Source organism: Euprymna scolopes, chromosome 17, assembly GCF_053919585.1.
Source record: "Euprymna scolopes isolate OS-2025 chromosome 17, ASM5391958v1, whole genome shotgun sequence".
Taxonomy (NCBI): Eukaryota; Metazoa; Mollusca; class Cephalopoda; order Sepiida; family Sepiolidae; genus Euprymna; species Euprymna scolopes.
This window is the reverse complement of record NC_136498.1, coordinates 13,009,794-13,026,484: the sequence shown is the minus strand read 5'-3', so window position 1 is coordinate 13,026,484 and position 16,691 is coordinate 13,009,794. Positions and strand designations below refer to the sequence as shown.

General features: G+C 34.4%; 1 protein-coding gene across 2 annotated transcripts in view; it reads right to left on the bottom strand.

Moving 5' to 3' along the window:
- The window catches only part of LOC145296664 (orexin receptor type 2-like), a 522,856-nt gene that overhangs the window by 478,094 nt on the left and 28,071 nt on the right, over positions 1-16,691 (bottom strand). The window contains exon 2 of one of the 2 annotated variants that reach the window (XM_080142605.1): positions 8,654-8,759. The exons of the other annotated variant lie outside the window; for it this stretch is intronic. The gene's annotated coding sequence lies outside the window, so the exon portion shown is untranslated. The remainder of the gene's footprint in view (positions 1-8,653; positions 8,760-16,691) is intronic. 2 annotated transcript variants of the gene reach the window in all.

Sequence of the window (16,691 nt, the reverse complement as noted above, 5' to 3'; positions counted from 1 at the left end):
TTCTTATAATTGTCTGCGGTAACAAAATACAAACTAAAAAGCGAATAGACGTGTATAATTAAATTGTAGTTTTAAAACATATATACAAAACACACGTGATTCAATTTTCAATTGACATGAGATTAATAATCGGTTATTAGTGGAATAGTTCCATTTATATTGTTTAAAATTAAAAATTAAAAAAAACCCGTTTATATTGTTTATCTAAAATAATAAAAAAGTTATAGTTATATTGTTTAAAATAAATATAAACAACCGTTTATATTGTTTATCTAAAATCTATAAAAGTTATATTGTTTAAGATTAAAAATAAAAAACGTTTATATTGTCTATCTAAAATAAAGAAAAAAATATTTAAATTGTTTAAAATAAAAAGAAAGTTCTGCATATATTTTTTAAAAAATAAGTAAAGCGTTTTTTTAAGTTCTGTTTATATTGTTTATTTTTTAAAAATAACTTCTGACCAATATCATTGTTTACATACTGTTGGCATTGGAGAAGATCACAGTGTAGTATATGTTCCGATACTACACTTCACCTTTTCTGACGTCGACTAGTGGATGAGAAATCCTCTAAACAGAGGTAATTTTAATTTTTGTTCCTATCCAGAATGCTCCTTTTGGGGGGCTGGATTTCCCTCACATTAAAAACCGACCTTGTGTCGAACTCTTTCCTCGTAAAGGCAATTGAATAGTACCATAACGGTAATTAGGAAATTTGGTTCCTTTTATGCGATGTAGGGATCGAGAGTACTTTGCCACCTAGTCTCCAGTCTTGCCAGCTTTTAATGGATTAATTTAATTTTTAGGGTCAAATTATCAGCTCCCTCCCTAAAAAATTAGTTGTAATATCAACGTTTTTTTAAACTTTAGTAATCAAATAAAAAAATGGAATTTTTACTTGATCAAATCATTCAAAATAAATAAAAAGATTTTTGTTTCAATCTAATTTTTATTTTGAATTTATATCATTACAAAATAGGTAAAAAACAAAAACAAAAAACAAATAAAATCGAATAAAAAATATTCCATCAAGATTTGATGTATGTGTTCCAGATGGAAACTGGAATAAATATTATAGACATTAGGGTGAAGCTGAGATAAGTAGGTCCTGCAGACGAGCCTCATTCTGACATTCGGAAAATTTAGGTTAACAACTGGTGAAGCTGCTGAAAAGTATCCCTTTTGAATTAAAGTGGATATAAACAATTTTTTTTTAAAAATTTGAAACACAATTAGTGGCTAGTTAACTTAAAACAATAAGGGCACATGGCGGAAATTCTTCAGGGTGTAAATGTATTGTAATGCTTTTATGGTGGTCGATAAACGTTTTTCAGCTGTCATATTACTTCCTATTCACTGGCCTCCCCACGAGGGCAGACACAAGCTCAGTTTTTAATGTAAAGAAACATTTATTACTAAAAAACGAAATGGCGAAAGCAAGTTAAGTCAGAGGTAAAAAAAAAATTAATTCAAAGAATTAAAGAAAGAAAAAATATTCAAAGAAATTTCGAACATTTATTACTATAAACATAACGAAGAAGTGAAACATAACCAACAAGCGAAAAAAAAAATTGCAACCAAAGACATCATTCAAAGGGTCAATAATGGTAGTAATGAGTTATCGGCAGCTCCCGTTACTCTCGCTTCTCCTTATTTGTCCCTCAGTCCTAACTTTTTAATGAGTGATTTTTCTGACAAAGGGAGAAGAAAAAGCTGTTTTCTAGGTTGTCAGTATTTTGAGCGAACAGTTGGCAGAGATGGCGGAAAATTTCTGGAGGTAAACGTTTTATATGGGCTGACGTTATCCGCCTGATAGTAAGGGATACGAACCTTGGATTAACCACTAAGGAGGCTGTCCTATCAGCAGGGGCAAAGTACTGGGGCTGCTGTATTTCCATTTGGTGAATGGATTCTGGACCATGCAGTAGTTTCTGGTGGGGCCTTTCGATGCCATATTAGTGGGTAATTGTTACGGCTTTACATTATCATGTTCTACAAAAAAAAATTCTTCATTTCTTTTTCTCTCTTAGTTTCCCCTCTCTGTCCTGCTCTAAGTAAACCTGGCGACCTAGTCAAAAATTCCATCATGACAAGTTTAAAAAAAAATACACGATTAAAACCGGTTCTCCAACTCCCAACGTAGACCCCTACTACCATGTCTCCTTCTCCAACATCAGGGGTCTACGTTCTAACATTCCAGAGGTTGAAACGCAATTACAGGAGAATAAACCAGATCTTTTATTTTTAAGCGAAAATGGCATTGGACAGGCTAGTTCCCTAGAAGAGTTCGCAATTAAAGGTTACTCTAACTTAACTTCTAAATCTGACCCCCAAGATCGCCATGGGCATGGAATATGTGCCTATATTAAAGATGGCTTTCCATGTGGAAGGGACATCTCCAGAGAAGATCCTAACTTATCCTATATGTGCTTCCGGGGTGCATTAGCTCACACTACTGCATTTATATTTACTCTCTATCACCCCCACAACAGCGGAGTTACTATCTTTAAAAGCATATCTGAGAAAATTGACCAAGTCCTATCTGCTTATCCTTCAGCTAACATTCACGTATGTGGAGACTTCAATGTTCACAATGTGGAATGGTTGACCCACTCAAATAAGATCGATGATGAGGGGAGATTCTGTCATGATTTCTCCATTCCTTATGATCTCACTCAGATTGTTCACGAACCCACCCGTGTGCCCGACAATGACGGCCAGTATGCGAGTCTACTAGACCTTTTTCTCACAACTTGCCATGAACAATGTTTTGTTTCTGTTCTGTCTTCTCTTGGATCTTCCGACCACTCTGTTGTATCAATTAAGATAAAAATGAAATGTAATAAGTTCCGAGAAGTACCTCTCTATCGTACGGTATCGATACACTATGGCTGACTGGGATAGCTTCCGTACATTTACATCGGATCTACCTCTGCGTTCCATGTTTAAAAAGGATTTGTCCTCTATAGTATCAAACCTGACGGAATAGTTAATTGTAGGTATAGACCGTTTCATACCCTTGAAAAAGTCCCAGCAAAAACCTAACAGCCAGCCATGGTTCTCTCCAGAATGTGTTGCTGCCATTGCGCACAGAAATCACTTTTTCCACTACTTCAAACGTAATAGATGTATGGAAATTGAAGCCGCTTTCAGGACTGCCAGCAACCATTGTAAGAAGGTAATAAAGAACGCAAGAGAGTTGTATGCTCAGTCCGTCAAGTTCAAAGTAGCTGAGTAGCGGCTTGTTTTCACCAGTTTTGGCAAATAGCAAACAGAATCCTGAACAGAAGCGTGTGCTCTATCCCAACTATCATCAATGGTCCTGAGGTAATTTCGTCAGCATCATACAAAGCCAAACTCTTTGCTAAGAACTTTGCAGCTAATTCTACCCTTTTCGACCAGGGCCGCCAACCTCCAATATTTCCTCCTGTATAAGAAAAAACGCTATGTGATATACAAATATCTGTACGTGATGTTGCCAAGCTAATCAAAAACCTTGATTTCAATAAAGCAACCAGCCCTGACGGTATTCCAATTATAGTAATAAAAAAACTTCAACCAGAACTAGCGCCAATGCTTTCAAAACAGTTGAAATGTTAAGGAAAATCTCATCAGTATGCCCTGTATTTAAGAGGTCATCGCTCATCCCCCTCTGTACAGCCCAATAAGTATCCTGTGTGTCATGAGTAAGTTGTTGGAATCTATGTTAAATAGAGAATTAATCAACCATCTCAGCAAAAATGACCTTCTTATGGTTTTCGTTCTCCTAGATCTACAGCAGATGTGCTTACAGTTATATCTCATGGATTAGCGAATCTCTCGACGGAGGACACCCTTTCTAGGGTAATTGCTCTTGACATATCAAAGAACTTAGATAGAATATGGCATAAAGGTTTACTTCACAAGATCTCCAGTTATGGTATAGCTGGAAATGTTTTCTCAATTATTAAATCATTTCTCTGTGATAGGTTCAGAAGAGTAGTAGTTGATGGGCAAAAATCAGAAGCTCACAGTATTAATGCTAGAGTCTCTCAATGGTCCATCCTGGGCCCAACTCTATTCCTGATCTACATTAATGATCATCCAAATCACATTCTTGCATCATTCGTAGACATTTATGCTGATGACACTACCATCTATGGTAGCACATCTAAGAAAGTAAACGACAAGTTCTCTCCGATTCTCTCTCCTCTGATCTGTAGCACGTGGTACAATGGTGAAAGGAGTAGCTGGTTACTTTTAATGCATCTAAAACCAAGCTTCTCTCTTTATCATCAGCGTTCCGATACCCATCTGGCATCAATTGAAATGAATGGCTCTCGTCTTGGAGAGACCTAAAGTTTTGACAAGTTTCTGGGCTTGACCTTTACTCCCGATTTTAAATGGAACACATACATCAAATCTGTTTCCATGGCCGCTGGAAACAGGGTGAGATCCTCCTATCGACCAAGTAGATATCTCACTGCTGATGTAATTCTTTATCTATATAAGAGCCAGGTACGTCCAAGGATGGAATACATATCTGGGCAGGAGCTGCTAGAAAGGACTTATCCTGCTTTGATAGAGTTCAAAGTAGACTTCGTAGCCTCTAGGAGATGTCCTTTTCTTTTCTCTGCAACCTCTATCTTACAGAAGAGATGTTGCGAGTTTGTCTCTGCTTTATCGTTATTTTCATGGAAAGTGATCCATTGAGCTTCAATCTATTGTACTCCCTCGCCAAACTTTCACAACAAACACTCGTCTAGCTGAAAACACTATCAATAATTCCCCCCACTATTTATCTGTGCCTAAACCTAAACGTAGATTCCATGAACAAAGCTTCTTTCTTAGAACTGCACGCCGATGGACTTGTTTTCCGTTTTTCTACTTTCCAGCTGACTACAATAAGGTTGTCTTCAAGTGCAACGTAAACAAGTTCTTGATGAGCCGTTCCACTTGTTAACAAATTTACCGAATTTCCATTACTAACAATTACTATAACGTCCAATTTATTACTGTACACACTTAACACTTATCCTCGAGTGGTATCTGGGCATTGATAATGCCTATGTAAAAATATCTTGGCAGTACCAGTTTCGTAGTGGAAAATAATTCATTTAATTATGGTATCAATCAATGAATATGTTCTGATCTAAACTTCTCAGAATAGCACCTATCAATCCATTAAAAGAAAATTAAATGTATTTGGGCATGATTACAAAATCCAAAAATTGTGAGAGAAGTTGCAGTTACCTTTTATTTTCCTTCTATTACACCATATATATATATATATATATATATATATATATATATATATATATATATATATATATATACTGGCAAAAGTACCCATCGTTGACTGGGTTCAAAAACAGCCTACAGAAAATGGACTCTGATTTATGAAAGTATAAAAAGGCTATGAAAAGGAAGGGTTGTAAAGAGATAGCTTCGAATTTGGGGGTATCAAAACCAAAGCAAAATATGATGAAAGTAAAAATAAAATAGATAAACCCCATAATTTATTATACCATACCTGTTCACACTGAAACACTTATCACAATATTCTGTGGGTCTATATTAAAAAACCTTGTTAAACTTTGTGACATATTTCCATTCTATGGAGGTCAGGCGCGAACGAACACACCATAATTTTATTATACCATATTTCTTCAAACTGAAACTTAATTATCAAAGTATACTTACACAGATAGCTATGGAAAGTCTTTATTAAAGTTTGTGCCTATTTCCATTCTAATGAGGCCAGGCGCGAACGCAGACCCCACAATTTTATTATACCATCCATATTTAAGTTAAAACATACTTTTCAAAGTATTATTATGTACAGCTATATCAAAAACACTTGTAAACGTTTTTTTTTTCATTATAAAATGTTTTATTTCCATACTTTGTGGACCAGGCGCGTACGCAGACCCCACAATTCTAATGAAGCATTATTATGTCAGATCAAACATACCCATTCCTGTGTCTCGATACAACTTCTATCATTATATGTGATCAGTTTTCTATATTAGTCAACCATATAGGGGCCTATACGTGACCAGATACACACACACACACACACACACACACACACAGACATTCAGCTTTATATTATAAATATGTGTGTGCGCGTATAATTCTTAATTCAGTTGAGTAGACAGAAATCAAATAGACTGATCGATTATTTTACGAGTGTATTATTTATTCATGAAATCACAGAAGTGCAGATTAGCATGCTACTATAAATCTCAAAATTGCTGTTAAGCGAAAGAGTTATAGGTTTTCTTGGGTTTTAATTATGACCGCTTTCCAATGGCGCAATCGAAAAAGTAAAAAATAAACCTATATATATATATATATATATATATATATATATATATATATATATATATATATATATATATTAAATTTGTCTTTACATAAGCATTAGATTGTTGCTACACAGTCATGAGCATGTTTCGGTCTACTAGTATTTATTAACTAGAGACCTCTTCAGGAAACAACCCTTTTTTTCGAAAGCGGAATTCTAAATGAAGAGCGAAAATAAACTTTCAGCAAAAGAAGGCTTTTTTTTTGTAAACGGCTCATGCGGGTGAAGGTTCAGCTGCTTGGAGAACAGGGTTGAATTGTGTGCGAATTTGTGAGTTTATTTATGTTCGTATTTCTTTATTAACTTATTTGTCGGTGTCTTTATTCATTCATTTTTCTGTTGGTGTTAGGGAATAGAGTTTATAGGGTAAGTGGGTTTAGGAGATTGGGTTCTAAAGCTAGAGCTATGCAGAAGTTATCTTTAACAAGCATGAGATTCGTTTGTCTGTTGCCCGGGGAAGAATACTAAAACGCAATTACCCCTTCCCCCGCCAAAAATACTCCATTAAAAACCTGTATGCTCGCCCAACTTTCACCCTCCCCCTCTCTCTTTACCGTCTCTACTTCACCCCACTTCCTCTTCCCCTCATCTAAAAAGCCTCCTTCATCCAATATAAACAAGATAACGAACTATCTTTCTATTAGACTCATACCTCAAGCAAGCCCTTCCAGCGTGCTCTTCCGAATATCATCACCTGGATTATTTTGCCATCTTTGGTATTTTGATAACTACACTATTGATTCCGAGGTCCATTGCACACTTAATTCAATGCTCAAATTCTATTACTCACGGGGATAATTACAATGGAATGGTATATCCACCCAATTTCGGATATACTTCGTCAACACCGAAAAAGCATTTGGACCAAAGCAAATAACACACAATCAACGCAACAACGAACAAGACTGCCTGGTATACTTTTCGAAATGTAAAGAAGGAGCAGTACGCTTTCGCTATATGGGAATATCACGTGCTCCCATGGCCCTATTTTCTGCCCACCCGGATTTATAACCCCGAATGACATTGGGCTCCTTCCGATAATGGACTACCCAGGTTGTATCAACTTCTCTTTTCGTACAATTTTCTCCATATAATTATCCACAACCACTCAAAACTATTTTCAATAATTGTACTGAAAAGCAAAATAGCGTCCATTCGCAGCTGAACATTTTGATAACTGCATTTCGTTTCCTCTGATGATATGAGCCATTGTTGAAAATCCATGGATTAAGGAAATTAAAATAACCCCTTCTATATATTCCTTTGTCAAGCAATAAATTCTTAAATCGAATATATATCTTTATATGTTGTTTTTTACAGAATTTAAAATTAAGCCACGAAACATATATATTGCTCTATTCTTAAATATTGAGCTTTTCCTTTTTGGCTAGGATCTCCTTGAAAGTATTACTTCAAGTAATATCTATCAGGATTTTTCATCTGAATTCTATCAGTGTCTTATCTCGCTTATATATATATATATATATATATATATATATATATATATATATATATATATATATATATAAATGGGATACGTCACAGATTAGAAATCAAGTGAATTTTCCTGCCAGATATTACTATGACGTAATAATTTCAGGACGATCCTAGCCAAAAAGGTAAAGCTCAACGCATAAAAATAGAGCAATATATAAGTTTAATGATTAAGTTAAATTCTGTAGATTAAAATATATACAAATAGAATTATTTTTTCTCCATATATTCTTTGTTTCAAATAATAAATTATTAACTTAAAAATATATTTGTATATATTTGAATCTGCAGAATTTAACTTTAATCATTAAACTTATATATATATATATATATATATATATATATATACACATATATATATATATATATATATATATATATATATATATATTATTTGCTCTTATCTCATCTACTTTACCACAGACAACACTAACACGAACAAAATCCAAAAGCTTTATCATATTATAGTTTTCCAGCATACTGAAATTTTGACTATCGACATTATAACGCAGTTTGTTTTTGTATTAGCAGAGTAGCTGTAAATATCATATGTTTTTGAATATTCACTTTTATGGGCGGCAGAAACGGTGCATAACGAGTAAGGCCATTAATCACATCGGAATCTGTGCAATTGTCCAATACTGGTAGAATTATCGCTTCTAGAAAATCACATGGAGAAAATACCGTTTCCCTTTTTCGTTTTGTAATTGATGAGCTCAAATTTTCAATCAGATTCCTTTCTTCGCTTGATCATTAATAATCTTTGATTTCTAAACTTATAACAAAAGAGGTACAAAAAAAAACTTACCTTATTTGGAGCGCATGTGATGTTTCACGAGTCAGACACCCAATTTTTTTTTTCAGAAAACGAAGATGGTTTCATCTGGAATCCGGCCAGATCGGCTCAGTAGTTTCTGAGAAAAATGAAACAATCAATCAGACAGGCAATCTAAAAGAAATAGGTTAATTTGCATTTGTAGAGAGCAAATGCTACATAAGTAACACATGTTGCATAATAAAAAGAAACATCGGTCCTTCGTGTTTTATTTGTGATAATCTTTTTATATGATTCATTTGATGACAAATCGAAATCGTTTGTCAGCCTAAAATAATAATAAAGAACCTCTCAGCGTCAACCAGTCAAATTCAGTTTTCACATTTTGGTTTCTGAAGTAAAAGAGCATAAAAAGCGAAGTCGACACACTAGTTGTTCACGATAGAGATCATCTTTTCACTTAATATAATCACGTTGACACACAGTTCTCGTTTGATCACCAAGTTAAGCAACGTTGAACCTGGACAATATAAGATTGGTGAAGATTTACGCATAACTGGCGCTGTATGTAATAGAACGTCAACAAGTCCTTGCAAGATCTGCAAAAAACCTAGCATCATTATTTTTCCTGATGGGGATATGTAAGTGACTAGGGGCAGATTGTGAATTTAATATTCCTATCATACACTAACTGGCCACTCGGCGTTGCCCAGTCGTACAATACACTTAAATATGATATTTTAATTTATGCAGAATGCGTATGTATAGTTATAGAATAAATCCTCTATTGAATATTATATATTACTAGGGATAATTTGCCCGGGTGACTAATTCGCAAAAATAATTAAAAAAATAATGATGATAATTTCGTTTATCAAATTCCGTCTGTGTTTGTTTACAATATCACGTCAGCTGATATTTGGGTTTCACGATCTTTAACGTAGTCTTTCTTCTCTTCTTGATAAAAACGAAAAATTTATACGGCCGGTATAACGTAAAATATTCCTCCGTAAAAATTCTTCGCTTTTATCCATAATAAAAGAAAGACTTTTAAAGATTAGATTTTTTCGATTTTTGATACTTATCGGATAAATTTCCGTAAAAAAATATATCTAAGAATGCTGCCAGACTCATGAATTAACTTTTGTGTGAACTTTGCAAAAGATAGCTTCAGCCATTTCGGAATATAACGACTACATTACACTAAACGTGTTGAACCGAAGAGAAGCTCTACTATTATCTGTGTGTGTTCCTTTGAATTTTATAAGCGAGTTTGATTCGTCATCAGATATGTGAGCTCAGAGGTATTAGGTTCTCACATGAAGAGACAGTGGCATTCACCCTTGTATAACAGAGCATGTGACGTTTCGTCCCTGCCGTGACGTCATCCACGTGTCTCGAACACATGCTTTTCCGAATAGTGGCCAACCCTCGAACACGTGCTTCTCTCGTCACATCTTGAACACCCCTGCTCCTCCGAACACCTCTGCTTCTCCGACCAAACATTCCTTTGTCTTTGCTATAACGTCACTTTGTACAGCCGACTTTGTCATTTGCATATCTTTATGCGTCGGCTGCTGCTCGCAGCGTCAGTGCTCTGTTATAGAAGGGTGAATGCCACTTTGGTATGTCTCTTCATGCGAGAACCTAATACCTCTGAGCTCAGATAACTGATGACCAATCAAAACCGCTTATCAAATTCAGTTCCGACTATTTATTTTTTTTTAAATACGACATAATTTCTTTTTTCCTTCGATGCAAAAAAGGCATACCGTTTTTGTTATCACCATAAAAACGCGGATATTTAAAGCTTTGCTAATAAATACATTTGTCAATTCCATTAAAAAGTCTCAAACATAATGCAAAATTCAACTAGCTTAAAAAAGGAAAGATTATTTTTCTAAAAGCTATAACCAGTTTATCAGATGCTGAATGAAAACGAATGCGAACGAACTATATTCCTCAAATTTACCTTATTACATTTGAACCATGGCAATCATTCAAAGTATAAATACCACAAAGATTTGGATCCCTGACTCACATACAAAAGAATAGTAAAGTTAATACTAAGTGATACACTATAGTCGAGTGTAATTCGAAGGCTCCTTTTTCATTAGCTACAACACTGAGGTATGGGAAAGGACGCCACTGCATTCCAAGATACCTTCACTTAGTTACGTCGTGCACTCTTACATGCATAGACCAACCATGTTGCATGCAGTCTACATCGCAAAAGAGATCAAAACAAAGAATAACTCGAACTGACTTTTTCGTGCAACAACGACATTTATTTCCTCATTCTCACCATGTCTGATTTCTCGTTGCAGCTGTGACGTCACCTACGCCTCTAACGTAATCGTTTTCTTTAATGTGCTCCCTCTCATTTTTATAGTCTTTTCCTTACAGTGACGTCATTTCATATGCATTTGGCCGTAATCCTACCCTTTATAATGCTGAGTGTTTAGCAAGTGGGCATCAATGTATCATTTTAAAGTTTTTGATATGACCTCACCGAGAATTGCACCCCAGTCTTTTGGCCCATTAGCAAATATTCTTACCGTTATGCCTAAGGAGCCGATTAATAATAATAATAATAATAATAATAATAATAATAATAATAATATATATATATATATATATATATATATATATACTGCATCACAGCTCATCAGTGCGGCTATAGTTGCACTCATCGGATTGAACCTATAATCATCTAGTTGATAGTCGACAGTTTTAACCTCCAGCCCAATGGATCCGTGCTCGTAAAGCCACCTCATCAAATATGCATTTCTATAGACACTCGCCGACCGCTTTCACAGTGCTCGACCTGCCTGTTTATTTACAAACAGAGAGCTTCGCATTAACACAAAGTAAGCAGCAGGTGAAATCATTTTACGACAATGTTCTATCAAAGAAGTGGGGGGGGGGCTTAAAATACGTATATGTTAAGACATATAGTTTATCAAAATGTCATATGACTCAATAAGGTTTTTAGCATATTAGAAGTTTGGCAAGTAGAGTTGAACCCCTGTATACGATAGCTCTACAATACGTTTTTTTCAGGTTATGATGTGGAATACAATATTTTCCGGCCCCTGGTTACGGTATAATTTTTTAATGTTGTATCTTGTGGTTTTACTGTAATAATATGACACACACACACACACACAGCCACTATCACACACATGCACATACACACACACAAACGCACGCAGTCACACGCAGTGTCAATCACAAACACATAGAAGATATCGAAACTTTCGTGTTTTCTTTAACACGTGCAAGACGATAAGACGCCGACATACACCGAAACAATCGATAAGATATTTGTCTGGTAAATAGTTAGAAAATAACATAGTTATTATTGTCAATAGTTTTGCGTATGTGCAGGCTTTTCATAGGTACTAAATCTATCGACATTTATTTAAAAGTCTAAAAGTCACATCCTCAATTCTCATGACAGGTGGCGCTTTCTTAGAGTCTCATAGCTATCACAGTATCTACAACAGAGAGATGAAACTTGCAGGTCCCGAATTTATAAGTTGAGACTTGATAACAATCCAATTTGGAATTTTCTCTGGTTCATTCGAGCGGAATATTCGGGCGCCCCTCATATTTATAATTAATGGTTCCAATATTGTTCCGATAGTCTACTTGAGAGGTCATGCTGGTCCAACATATGCGCTAGTTCTTTGGATTGTTCGCGACCGTTCACTCTCTCTATTATTTTTACTCCATTCTCTCTCGAAATGTAAACGGGCACATTTGGAGAGAAGTATGGAACGTAGTTTTTTTTTTAATTGCATTTTCATCCTAAACAATGCACGGTCCAATTTTGCTGTAGAGAGCTACTATCTAGTAAATAATTTGTAGAAGTACTATGTGGGGAGCTGAGCAGGAGGATGTTTGTTTGCATTACATTTGAAATTCTGCATGTCAGTATAGTCGGGGAAACAGGAACCCGGAAGGGAATTCCAAAGTCTAGCAGTCCTAGGGAATAAACTATTAAAGTTATTAGGCTTTCTTACATGTAGGAATTTCTACTCTGTAGGGGTGGGATTTTGCTGCTTGTCGTTCGTCTGAGCATCTACTATTAAATAGTTGTAAAACAAGCAGAGGGATGCAACATTTCATCGATGAGACAGTGGTTGAAGCCTAGCTGATAGTGCCGGACCTATTACGTTGGATTATCATTTTTTTATGTCGTAGGTTATTTAATGTTATATGGCTTACATTAGTGGTAAAATATTAAAAATAATACCCAGATGAGAGCAGTAGTCCAAATAATCTAAAGAATATAAATTATGAATCCTAATCTAAAAAATACATGCAAAAATCATATAAGAAACATATCAGCATTGAAAGTGTTGTTTTAAAACTATTGCAACACGTTTGAAATTATTTTTGTAGCAAAACACGTATTTGAATAAGTCCATATTTACTTGTCTTTATCTGGAAAGAAAATTTCTATTTTGTTTTATTCATCCAAACTAAACTACACAATTCAGAAAGCGATTACAATTGTTTTTTTTATTTCTGCTTTAAATTATTATCTTTTTTGTTTATATTTTCCCTTTTTGTTTGTATATCTCGATATCATGCAAACACATATTGTGCATTGCAATCTAATTATTGCATTAATCTATTGTTTTCTTGTAAAAAAATCGTCAGAAATATTCCAGTCGTTTACATTTCTTTTTCGAATTCGATGATTGGCCTATCTCATATAAAACGCGTTAGTAACAGTCTTTCTCGTTAAAGAAAAATAGGAAATACATTAAAAAAATGATCTGAGACGCTGTTGGATAATTCCAGAGTGACAACAATCCAACTATGTCTTATTGAATCGACAGATACTTTCTAAGATTTGGATTATTCGGAATACTCTTCTCATATTGAGTGTTATTGTTGCAACGTTTTGGCCGATGTAAACCCCAACTTTCTCTCAGTGTGTCTTGTCAAACTCAAGAATCTTTCTTTTGAGATATATATTGCATTTAAACTTAAGATTTTACAACAAATATATTATTCGACAAAACATATCTTAAAAACTAAAAAAAAAAGAGACGCTTATTCCATGGAGTTTCAAAGAATGAATCTTATCATCAGAAGTAAGTCATTATCAAAAGGATATTCATAAACAAGCTATAAATTATCATACTTAGCGCAGAAATTGAAAACTAAAAAATCATAAAAGAAATCATATTCGTATAAACGTTTATAATAATGTAGAAATACATAAGTTAAAAAGATATTCCAAAGGAACTGCAGGCTGGTTGAAATTTTTTTTCGCAGCTTCCCTTTAACATACCAAGGCCTCCTTTGAAATATCTTTTAAAGATAAGAAGTATCCCGACCCCCTTTCTCTGCTTTCAGGCTATTTCGACCAGATTAATATGATGTGCATCATGCTCGGGTTGAAGTTAACAAGCGTCCTCTAACACCATCCAGTGTCTTTCCAATGCAACTCCGGTTGCTAGCGCCCTTACATCGACCCATACGTTCAGTTCCTAACCGTCCACGTACTCGTCTCCACAAGCTGGACCATTCGTTTCACTGAACCCACAGTCTCATCATATACTCTAAGTTGGGGTTCTGTCACCTTGTCGTCCCAGTTGTTCATGATAAAACTAGTTCCCCCACCCCCTATATCACCCCGCATGTCACACACAGCCAAGCACATGCCGGGAGGTGCCCAACAAGCACTTCACACATGGAGAATACTGTTCGTCGTGCGGAGATATTCGGTTTTCTCGCTTCTATCGCAGAATATCCCCGCTCTTGAGACCGCTAATCCCAGCATACGGGTCCTTATATTCTAGTACAAATCGAATAAAATAATCCTTGACTCGAGACGCGAGTACATCTTTGTCAACAAAGATGTCGTCGATGTAGGCTTATGTAGCGTGGTCCATAGCCTCCTCCTGCTATAAGACCTTGCTGACGATGACAAGAGAGCAAAGTTTAATCCAGACCCACTACGTATCAGATAGTATTTCTTCCTATCGGCCTCCGCAGTCTGGTGTGATCATAGAGTCTTGTATTCAAGCGTTCAAGAATAGAAGATGAAGAACGAAAGAAACCAGGGCGTACATATGAAAGGCTCGGCGATAATCTTGCATATGTATATACGTTTGTATATACATTAAATGATGCTGAGAAAAGAAACACAATCTTTCTCATAGAAGTATTAAAAACTACTAGCGTGACAGGTGGAAATTCCACAGCGGACTCTTTGATATATTAGTGTTGGCTTCTGTGGATGTTCAGCGTAAATGGAAAAGCCCTGATATTATTGTAGTTCTTTTGTTAAAACCGCAAAAAGTATTTATCTAATCTAGCAGGGACACCTAACATCACCAGGTCGTAAAATACGCTTAAATATGATACTTTGATTTATGCAGATTTCGTATATATTATTATAGTCACTTTTCTATCGATTCTTATATGTTATAATGTTAAAATTGTGATTTCCAAAATAAAAATATATCCATATGACTTGGGTGCATCAGATTGAATCGAAAACAAAACCAACATTTACGAAGAATATATATATATATATATATATATATATATATATATATATATATGACTTAAGTTCATTAGCTATAATCGAAACTGAAATCAACATTTTTGAAGAATTCTTGATAAAATTATTTATTACAATAAATGGAAGGTCATAATTAAACGACAGTCACTCGGAAGATAAAAGATGTACGCGTGACACCCAAAATAAAACACACGCCATCGTATTAATGCCAATTTAACGACAGATATCCGAAGATTAAAGAAAGATATGTATGTACGGTGGATGGCGGTCGTAAGAGAAGAAAAAAGTGAAGAAATGTTACATATTAGCGTTTTCAGATTTAAAACGATCAGCAACTTGACAGGTCTTATTCCCTTCTGTCATAAAATGACGAGGTTTACACTCACATACGTACATATATATATATATATATATATATATATATATATATATATATATATATATATTTTTTTTTTTATTTAGAATATTTTTCTAGAATCAATTAACATAAGTCTCAATATTGAATTTTCCTTTCTTTAAAGTTTTTTTTATTGCTTGTCAATTGCAATAAAAATTTAACAAAATAAAATTACAGATCAGATCCTTTATTCAGAGGTTGTAAAATTTCATCTCACTGGTATCGCTGAACGTGGAGCGTCCGTATGCTAATGGATTTTATTAAAATATTCTGTGTTTTTTCTTAAAACGTACATATATCATTTTTTGTCATTTTCCTTTTTTACATTCAATCATAGTATTATATAACTGGCCTGTGATTATATATATATATATATATATATATATATTTTGTGTACAGAAAGTTGTTAGTTGAGACAGGTCATTGGTACCGTCGGTTTCAAGCCCGATAATAAGGCCCGTTTAAGGTATCCTTATCGAGCTCTCTTATTGGCTGAAGAGAGCTCGATAAGGATACCTTAAACGGGCCTTATTATCGGGCTTGAAACCGACGGTACCAATGACCTGTCTCAACTAACAACTTTCTGTACACAAAATATAAGTACGCTCTTAAAATTTGGATTTTCCTTTTAATTGAGCACTCTGCTGGAATTCTTTTTCCAAAAAAACTAATCATATATATATATATATATATATATATATATATATATATATATATATATATATATATATATATATATATATATATATATATATAAATAAATGTTTGTGTGCGTGTGTGTGTTCATTTCTGATGAATTTATAATGGAATTCGGACAATCTTTTATGCGTGTCAATTTAGAAAAAATATAAGCATTTTTAAAAATTAAAATAACACGCACATACATATATATGTATGTATGTGTATATATATATATATATATATATATATATATATATATATAGTTATCCACGGGTATTTTTTCTGCTGCTATTGTTCTCATCACCGTGGTTGACTATGGCGGAATTTGAAACCTCGGACACTAATCTACGAAGGCCTTTCTGTGATGTATGATTGTTTTATTGCTTTAAATATTTGTTAAACTAATAGATTTTTTGGCGATAATAACAACTTATGAAAGTCTT